Source organism: Ochotona princeps, chromosome 8, assembly GCF_030435755.1.
Source record: "Ochotona princeps isolate mOchPri1 chromosome 8, mOchPri1.hap1, whole genome shotgun sequence".
Taxonomy (NCBI): Eukaryota; Metazoa; Chordata; class Mammalia; order Lagomorpha; family Ochotonidae; genus Ochotona; species Ochotona princeps.
This window is the reverse complement of record NC_080839.1, coordinates 4347492-4357309: the sequence shown is the minus strand read 5'-3', so window position 1 is coordinate 4357309 and position 9818 is coordinate 4347492.

Sequence of the window (9818 nt, the reverse complement as noted above, 5' to 3'; positions counted from 1 at the left end):
ACACTTTTTTGGGAAACAGAATTTTGCAGTCTTAGCTGTGTGGTTTTCCACCATCCGCCAAGGCAGAGATGTAGCAAGTCAGAGGGCAGGGAACAGCTCCTCTTCATTTGGATTCTTTACCAGTGTCTTGTACATTCAGGTGCTCTATAGATGCTTACCTCTTTAAATTTCTGCTCTCTTTTTGAAAGCAGGGTATTGGAGCAAGCAGCAAGGACTTCACCAAGTGCTACAGTAAAATGATGGTGTAGAGCTTACCATGTTTAGGGCCCAGAGTGTCTCAGAGAGGTGGGAGCCTGAGAGTGGCTCTTTGGGAGCTAATCCCAGTAAGATTTTTGGACAAGCCTGTAGATTAGGCGTCTGGCAGGCCAAAATGTTGTTTAGGGTTTGACTTATTAAGTGAGACTTAAAATGTCAGTTTGTTCCTTTGGTTTCAAGTTTTCATGGCATTACATTAAACTAGGCATCATCACAAGAAATAGTTTTTACAAGCCAGCATGGTGGCTCACCTGGCTAATTCTCCTGGCATCCCAGTTGGGCTCCAGTTTCGTCCTAGCTGCTTGGCTTCGGACACAGCTCCCTGTTGATGACCTGGGAGAACAGAGGAGGATAGCCCAAAGCCTTAGCCCCCTCACCCACATGGGAGACCAAGGAGAGGTTCGTGGCTTCTGGTCTCAGATCAGCTCAGGCTCTGGCTGTTGTTGCCAATTGGGGAATGAACTAGTAGATGGAGGATCCTGTCGCAGCTTTTCTCTATAATCCTGCCTTTCAAATAACAAAAATTTAAAAGATTTAAAACACACCAGATTACAACAAAAGTAAGACGCTATCTGTATGTCAAAATTTATCAAATTCTGAGTCAAAGAACACTCCATGTGAGTTGTGCTGTGTTGTACACTGAAGGACGTGCCTCCTTCAGTACCTGCGTGTGGACTTCTGCACTTGGCTCCTGGTTACAATGAGGCCTTTTGCTGATGTGTTTACTTCCACTCTTGGCTGGTTTCCTTCCCCAGAATCCAGTGTCAGAACCTTTATTCAGTCCACCAGCCCCTCTCCTGCCTGTTGTTTTCCTCTTGTGGGATTGGCAGCCTGTTTTTCTCTCCAAGAGTCTTTGCAGTCCTTCCTGTCCCTGCCACTTCCACCTGTTCCCCTCTGTGTTCCTGTGACTCATGACTCTTGACTCACAGGATCCTGAGCCCAGGACTCTGCCGAGCCCTGGGTGGTGCTCAGATTGGAAAAATGTGCTCCTGGGCTACCTGAGGATGCTGCATGACAAATCACTCAATCTGGTAAACAATGACAACTTATTGGTTTTCAAAATTTCCATGAGTTTGGCAGCATCCTGGATAATTCTATTGCTGGAAGCTTGGTTGGAGCAGAAAAACCCAGTGAGATCCATTTCTCTATAGACAGACAACTTGGGGTCTGCTGGTTCCATGAAGACCTGCTCTGGGAGGTCCCCGAATGTCACCTCATTGGCTGGGCTGGTAAACATTTTCTGTGGTTGGCCAGCTAGTAAATATTTCGGCTTTGAGATCCATACGGTGCCTGTCACAATTACTAAACTCCTTTTGTTGTGATGCAAATGCAGCTATCCATGACAATACGTAAATGCAGGAAGCTGGCTATGTTCCAACAAGACTGTATTTATAGAAGCAATCAGTTGGCTAAATTTAACTGTAAGCCATAGTTTAGTGACCTTGATATTGGTCAAAATAGTTCCAGAAGACTTGAGTGGAGTAATGGCACATGCATGAATGGAGGAAGGATCATGGGATGGGCCTAACGGAGTGCGGAAGGCACAGTACCAGGCGCAGGGATCACAGGCCTGTTGGTGAGGGGCAGAGAGTCTAGCGGATACAGTAGGTAACACTGATGAGCTCGCTGTGCTTACAGGACTAGGGCTGAGAAGGAGGGTTGAAGGTAGCAGGAAGGACCAGCTTCCTGGCATCCTCGAAGCTTAGGCTCTATTCAGGATAAAGGAAAAGGCACCAAGCTGCCATGGGCAGGGGCATCATCAGTCAGCGAGTCAGGTCTGTCGTCTTCCTCAGTTTATCGCACTCTGAACTCTCCTGCACTGCAACCTGAGCTTGTCCACAATGTGGTGCTGGGGTGAGCGTTCCTTAAAGCAGTAAAACTCAGGCAGACTGGAAAAGGTGTTTCTTCTTATCTATTCCGTTAATGAATGTGCATCAGTGTTAGTAACAGTATTAGGACTCATATCACAGGAGAAGATGAAGGAAAGGAAACAGAGAAGCAACACTGCTGTAATCAATGAGGCAGGAGCTGGCAGGGGGTTGCCAAGATTTAGGGAAAGTCATGGGATGTCACAGGTTCCTGAAACACGGAGTGGATAATGTCTTTCTTTCTGCCCCAGATGAGTAGTTAAGTAGACAGAATGAAGAAACAAGATGTTAGGTATGTGGAAGGATTTCATCCCACAGGTTTATCTATTTTTGACAAAGAGAGAGAGAGAGAGAGAGAGAGAGAGAGAGAGATTGCGTCTATGAGAGAGATTGTTCCCAAAATGTCCACAACAGCCAGTGCTGGGCCAGGCTGGAATCAGGAGGTGGGAGTTTAATCTGGGTCCACCATATGGTTATCAGGGTCTCAAGTACTTGGACCACCTTCCATTGCTTTCTCAGGCACATAAGCAGGGAGCTGGAATAGAGGTGGAGCCCCTGGTTCCTGAATCAGCACCCACATTGGAAGTCAGACTTACAGGTGGTGACTTTACATAAAACACTGCAGTGTGCGCCTCAAGGCTTGATTTTACATACTTCAGTCAACAACTCAAGGATGAGGACTGGCGATTGGCGATGACCATGCCGTGAGTAGCAGGTGCTTATGAGCAGGGGATGGGGACTCTGTGAACCTGTATTTGGAGTCAGTCTGACAACACTCCTGGAGTACATATTAGCACCGTACTGGAAGACACGTCCACTAACTCTCAGAGGAAAACAGCAGGAAGTGGATGAGAATATGACAGAGAATGAGGGCGAAAGGATTCATCTCAGAGTGATAACATAAATCAGGTCTCACTGTTTCTAACATAACTAGAGCAAAACAGAGGAAGATTCTGGATTCTGCAGGTATTAGAACTAAGAAGATGTTTATGGGTGGGTTAGGATTAGGTGGTCAGGCTTGCTCTGGAAAACACTACTAGTCCAGGAAGAAGAGGCATCAGTCTGCTCTGGGAAAGAACTTTCTTACTATCAGAATGACTAAAATGGGAATGGTTCCTCCAAGGAGTGGAGAGGTCCTGCTATCAGGAGCTTATCTGTGGTGGTACGAATGGGTTCCTGTTAGGAGCAGTTTTAAAGTCATTCATTTCACAAGCTCATTGAGTTCCTGCTATGTTGCAGGAGTGGGATCTCTTCTGTGCCATGGTCTCACTGAATTTGTTCTTTTATATAAAAAAGATTCATTTATTCTTATCAGAAAGGTATATTTGCAGAGAGAAGGAAAGACAGAGAGAAAGATCTTCTGTCCAATGCTCACAACAACCAGAACTCACTAGATCTAAAGCCAGAAGCCAGGAGTTCTTCAGGGTTTCCTACATGGATGCAGGGTCCCAAGGATCTGGGTCATGCTATGTTGCTTTCCTAAGCCATAACCAGGGAGCTGGATGGGAAGTGGAGCAGCCGAGACACAAACCGGCAACCATATAGGATGCCGGTGCTTGCAGGGAGAGGATTAGCTAACTGAGCCACCGTGTGAGCTTTTTTAAAAAATTAGCTTTTAGAAGGCAGGCAGGGAATTACTAACTTTGTATATTCTGCATGGTACTTGGGGAGTGGAGATTTGGTAAATGAACAAATAGCTTCACACATCATCATAATGATTATGAATGTTAAAAAAAAACATGGATGAATGCATGCTACCATTTGACTTAGTAACCATCCCCCCAGAGATTTATTAAAGAGACACAAAACATATCCACATGAAGATGTGGATGCAAATATTCATAATAGATTCAGTTGTAATAGTTGGGAAAAATGGCAACAACACAAATGCATGTCAAGGGTGAATGAATGACTGAACAGTGCAGTATAGCCATGCAGTGGACTCGCTACTAAAACAATCACTAAAATGGAAACACTGATAATGTCTACAGTCAATGAGGAGGAAGCTAAATAAATGAAGCCAGGCTCAGAAAAGTCCATAATATTGATTATACACACACACACGTACAGAAATTGCATAAAAATCAAAAGAGTAGTTGTACGAATCAGATCGGCAATGCCAGAGGCCAGATGGTAGGGAGTGGGAAAAACTTGTGAAGGGCAAATGGAATTTGTGAAGGTTAATGGAAATGCTTTGTGCCATGGCTATGCAGGTAGTTATGCCTACCGACATTTATTAAACACTGAATGACTGACACAAATTAAGAATGTGGAGTTGATTGTATTTCAATTATACCTCCATAAGGCTATTAGAAAATAATATGAAGAGACTTGGCTTTTCCATCTTGGAACAGTTGGGGAAAGTTGGAGAAGGTTATGTGTAAGTAGCTCAGCAGGTTGCATGATGGGAGTAAGGCTCTAATAACCTCTCTTTCCACGGCTCGTGTTGCCAAGATTGGTTTCAGTGGCTGTTGCACAGAACTGGCCCAAAGCAGGAAGGGAGAATACAGTGCTCCCCTCACAGGTTATGTCCTGTGGCACCTCGAGTTCTCGCTTGGAGTAGAAGATCTCCCCTGGTTTCTTCTTGTTGTTCCTTGGACAAAGCAGAGGTCAAGCTAACATAAAGGACCTTTGAGAGTCAATTTTGTGACATATTGGTCAAATCCTGGACCCACACTCTGTTCAGCTACCAAGCTACTCCACCCTTTCCTGCACCACCAGACAACACTCCAAGGACAAGGAGCACCAGTTAGGTAGCAAACAATGACTCAAAAGTTCATGTCCACAGACTAGAGACTCCAGAAAACAAGTATGAAAAATGACTTGAAAGATCTCCTTGTAACACATACACGGGGGAAGACACAGAACCAGGACTAAAAAAGTATCAAGAAGCGCAAAGAGATTCTTACACAAATATTCCCAAAGAGGCAAGATTTTTGAGCAGAATCTGAAGATGGCAGACATGTTCCGATCTCCCCCTGGAACCACTAGTTTCAAGTTTTAGATTCTATACAGAGTAATTTACAAATTCCCTCTCCTATTTGCAAACATTTATCATTGTTTCAAATAATGCTAGGGTTGCATATTTTCAGTCCTTAAAAATGTTAGTTTTAAGGCAACTTGCAAAATCTAATTGTAGTCTGTTGCCTCCCAGCTAGATAGACAGCCCGCTGAGGGCAGGAGGGGCCACACATCCTGGCATACCTGGCACAGGCTCCAGCACTGGGTCTGGTACAGAGAGGACAGCTCAAGTGGAGGGTAGGAGCAAAGATGGAAAGCTAGAAAATTCAGGCCCTGGTGGGAATGGTTGGTTGGCATTCACAGCCTCTGGCCTTCATTTTCCTCCATGAAATGAAGTCCTGGCCACTCTACAGGACTCACCGAAAGTCAAGTTGTGAATCATAAAGCAATGCTTAAACTGCAGGCTGCAAATTACTGGGGATGGTAGCTATACCTCACAGGTGTCTGGACAATGGATCTCAAAAACACTCAGCGTGGTAATGTCACCATTATCACTTTTTCACCACTGAAAATGGTGACAATTTTATTGTCACTACCTTGTAACTTGCATTTCAACAAAGCACCTAGAACATACAGTGCCTTCACAGAAGGAATGAATGATCTCTGATGTTGAGAGGGGGCTTGGAAGGAGCTCACTGGGAGTTAAAATTTCACTTTAAGCATGTTAAGCCTGCAGTTCCATGGCAACCTGAAAAATTTGTGTATGATAAACTACATAAATATGAAGGTAATTCATGAAGTCTGTACAAAATGGAATTAAAAGATTATTTTTTAAAGATTTATTTTATTTTTATTTGAAAGGCAGATTTACAGAGAAAAGAGAGAGAGAATATCTTCCATCCACTGGTTCACTTCCCAGATGGCTGCAACGGCTGGAACTGAGCTGACCTGAAGCCAGGAGCTAGAAACTTCTTCCAGGTTTGTCATGTGTGTGCTGGGGCCCAAACACTTGGGCCCGTTCGATCGCTTTTCCAAGCCATAACCAGGGAACTGGATCAGAAGTGGAGCAGCCAGGACTCAAACCTGCACCTATATGTGTATCTATCTATATATCTGGTATTCAAAAAGTACATATAAATTGCCATATTATGAAATAACTGCAAGAATTTCATTTTTTATGCACGAGAATAAACTGTAGTAGGTATTTGGTATAGCAGTTAAGACCTTGTGTGAAATCTCCACTTTCTGACATTGGAATGTCTGGGTTCAACTTCTGCCTCTGTTTTCCGGCCAGCTCCATGTTAACACATACTCTGAGAGATATAAATCATAGCTCAAGTACTTGGGCCTCATGTGGGAGATTCAGAATGTTCCAGACTTGTGACATCAGCCTGGTCCAGCCCCAACTGTTAGAAACAAAGAGTGAGCCAGTAAACGGAAGATCGTTCTCTCCCCGGGGGTTGGCACTGTGGCCTTGTCCATTAAGCTACTACCTGAGATACTGGCATCTTGTACGGGTGCTGGTTTGTGCCCTGGCTGCATCACTTCTGATCCAGCTTTCTTCCGGATGCACCTGGGACAGCAGCAGAACATGGTTCTGGTACTCAGTTCCCTGTACCCATATGGGAGATCTGGATGAGGCTCCCGACTCCTGGTTTTGGCATGGCACAGAATCAGCTGCTGTGGCCATCTGGAGAGTGAACCAGTAGATGGACAATCCCTCTGTCTCTCCTTCTTTCTTGGTAACCCTGCCTTTCAAATAAACAAATATTTTTAAAATTTTAAAGGTAAATTTACATTTTTGGTTTGTTTCTTCCATGAATGTTATGAAGTCTCCTTGTGTTCAACAACTGAAAGAATCACCAACAATGCGCAATTAAAATACTGAAAACCAAACAGTTTCTGGGGTACACTGTGGAGCTTTTAGCACTTAGCTGCAGACCTGGCTCTGACAGCTTGGCCCTGAGTGTGATGGCTCAATTAACGATGATGCCCCAGGACTGGTGAGAATGGAGTCCCTGCGACAACTTTCCCACCAATCTGGGTTCATGATGTTAGTCAAAACTGGGAGGGACTCTTGGATCATTCCTAAGGCAGGACATTGCATAGGAGCTGTGAAATCTGCAAGATCTTTTGTTCTCTACCCTGTCTGTGGGCCACTGCCGTTAGCCTACCCAGATCCCTAGCTAAACAGAGTGCACTTCAGTATGTGGCAGGCCCAGTTCTAAGCCAGACTGCTGGCTTCGTTCTGGGCCACCTGAGGCTGGAATCCATCACCCATGGATACATAAGCTGGTGTTGCAAACCTTTAATTAGCATGCAGCTGGTTGAGCCATTGTTTCGGATTTTATACTAAGAAGTATGCTTTGAGGTGGTCCTTGTGGTACAGAGAGCTAAACTGCTGTTTACAATGCCAACATGTAATATTAGAGCACTAATTTGAGTCCCTTCTGCTCCACTTCTGATCCAGCTATCTTCCAATTACTTAGGAAGGTAGAGGAAGATGCTCCAGGGGCATGGGCTCCTGTTACCCACGCGGGGGATCAAGATGGCATTCCAGGCTCTTGGTTCCAGTCTGATAGTCGCAGGTACTTGGGAATAAACCAAGACATGCAAGGACTCTCTCTCTCTTTCTTTCTCCTCTGTCTCTCTTTAACGCTTCCTTTCAAATAAATCAATGAGCAAATCTTAAGAAGCATATTGGTGGCATGGTGGATTAGTGAATAAAGCCAACTGCCTGAGACACTGGCATCCCATGTGGGTGCTGGTTCATGTTGGGCTGCTCGGCTTCTGATCCAGCTCCCTGCTAGCACACTTGAGGAAAAGTGGCAGAGAACAGTCCAAATGGATGGACTGCTGCCACTTATGGGAGACCCAGATGAAGTTCATGGCATCCGGTTTCAGCTTGGGAAGCCCTGGTCACTTTGGCTATTTGGGGAGTGAACTAGGAAACAAAAAATATTTCTCTGTGTGTCTTTCTGCCTCTCTCTCTCTCTCTCTCTCTCTCTCTCTCTGTGATTCTGACTTTCAAATCAAGTAAATAAATATGAAACACGCATAGATACCCCCTACACACAGAGGGACGCCTCCCCCCCCCCACCACCACACACAGAAAGAGTCGACTCTAGGTCTTTACTCATAAGGCAAAGGAATTCTGAGGTGTGTGCACAGGCTGCTTTCCGGTCTGGGCAGCTGGGTCAATTACTCTCCAGTGGGGGTAGCTTGGCTTGCATTTTCACAGCCTTCCCAGCTTTTTGGCTAAAATCCTGAGAAGGAAGGCTTGGAAGAGACTTGAAAGCAGCCTCATTCAATGTGTTTGTTGGTAGCTCCCTCACACCCCCAGAGGTCCCTGAAGGATAAGGAGGTCCTTTCTCCTTGCAGTATCTGTGGCTGCCCCTGTGGCTGGGGATTTATACTCCCATCCACAGGATCCTGAGCACAGACCCCAAGAAGCCGCATCTACCTGTGGGGTCTTGGACAGATAGTAGAGGTTGCATTTGGCCATGGGATCTTGGGCCCAGAACCAATGGCCATATCGCCTTTGGGGTTCTGGTGTAGTCACGAGAGGCCATGTCTAACCAAGGGGCCCTAGGCACAACTCTTGGGGTGCTGGACAGTCACCAGGGGGCCACATGTGCCTACAAGGTGCTGGTTTCATTCACTAGGGGGCCCTGTCTGTGGGACCTGCTCACACACACCAAGGGCCACACCTTCCCTTGGTGTCCTGAGCACTTTTAGCGCCTTTCTCACAGATCCGTTCTGTAAGCCAGAGCCATGCACAATAAAGACTCTGTGCTTCTCCAAGTTTTACAGGCTGAAAGGAAACTTTTCCCCTCTGCCTTTGGCTCCAGTTGGTTATTTGAAATGGCAAAAGTTATTAAAATTCCAATATGGAAACTGGCTTGATAAACAGGAAAGGAGTTTTGAGAACCCACCACTGAGCACGAAAATTAACTCTGTGCTGGCTGGTTCGTTTCTTGAGGCTGCTTCTGAGGTTGGCCTGCAGGCCTCTCTCTGCAAAGGTTTTTCCTGGCTGCTGTTCTTGACCACTGTCATGAGCCGTTGTTACCTTCACCACATATTTTTCTAATGATTTAACATCAAATTTAAAAATATCGGGTCATTCAAAATGATATTATTTTGTGCAATCACATATTTCCTTTAATATGGTAATAGTTATTCATTCATACCTATGGCCTCTCCATATTGATTATATCAGGTAATAGAAAGAGAGAATGAATCAAACATTTCAATGTCCTAAATGAAAAGAGAGGATTGCGAATCAAGGCATATAAATAAAATAAGACAGACGGGGAAACAATCAGGGGGATCCGAAGCAGTGCAGGAGTTCCAAATGAAATACGTTCCTGGCCCAAAGAGAGAAAGAGGAGCAGGCCGGTCACAGCCTGGAGTATGTGTGTGGCAGGAAAAGAAGCTCACAGAGAGGCCCAGCATGATGGCTAATTGGCTAATCGCCTCCTTGCAAGTGCCAGCATCCTACATGAGCACTGATTCCTGTCCTGGCTGCTCCATTTCCCATCCGACCCCCTGTTTGTGGCCTGGGAAAGCAGTGGAGGATGGTCCAGGAGCTTCAGATTCTGCACCCCCATGGCAAACCCAGAAGAGGTTGCTGGATCCCAGCTTCAGATTGACTCAGCTTCAGCCATTGCGACTACTGGGGGAACGAACCAGCAGATGGAAGAACTCTCTATCCTCTTTGTAAAAATTTGCCTT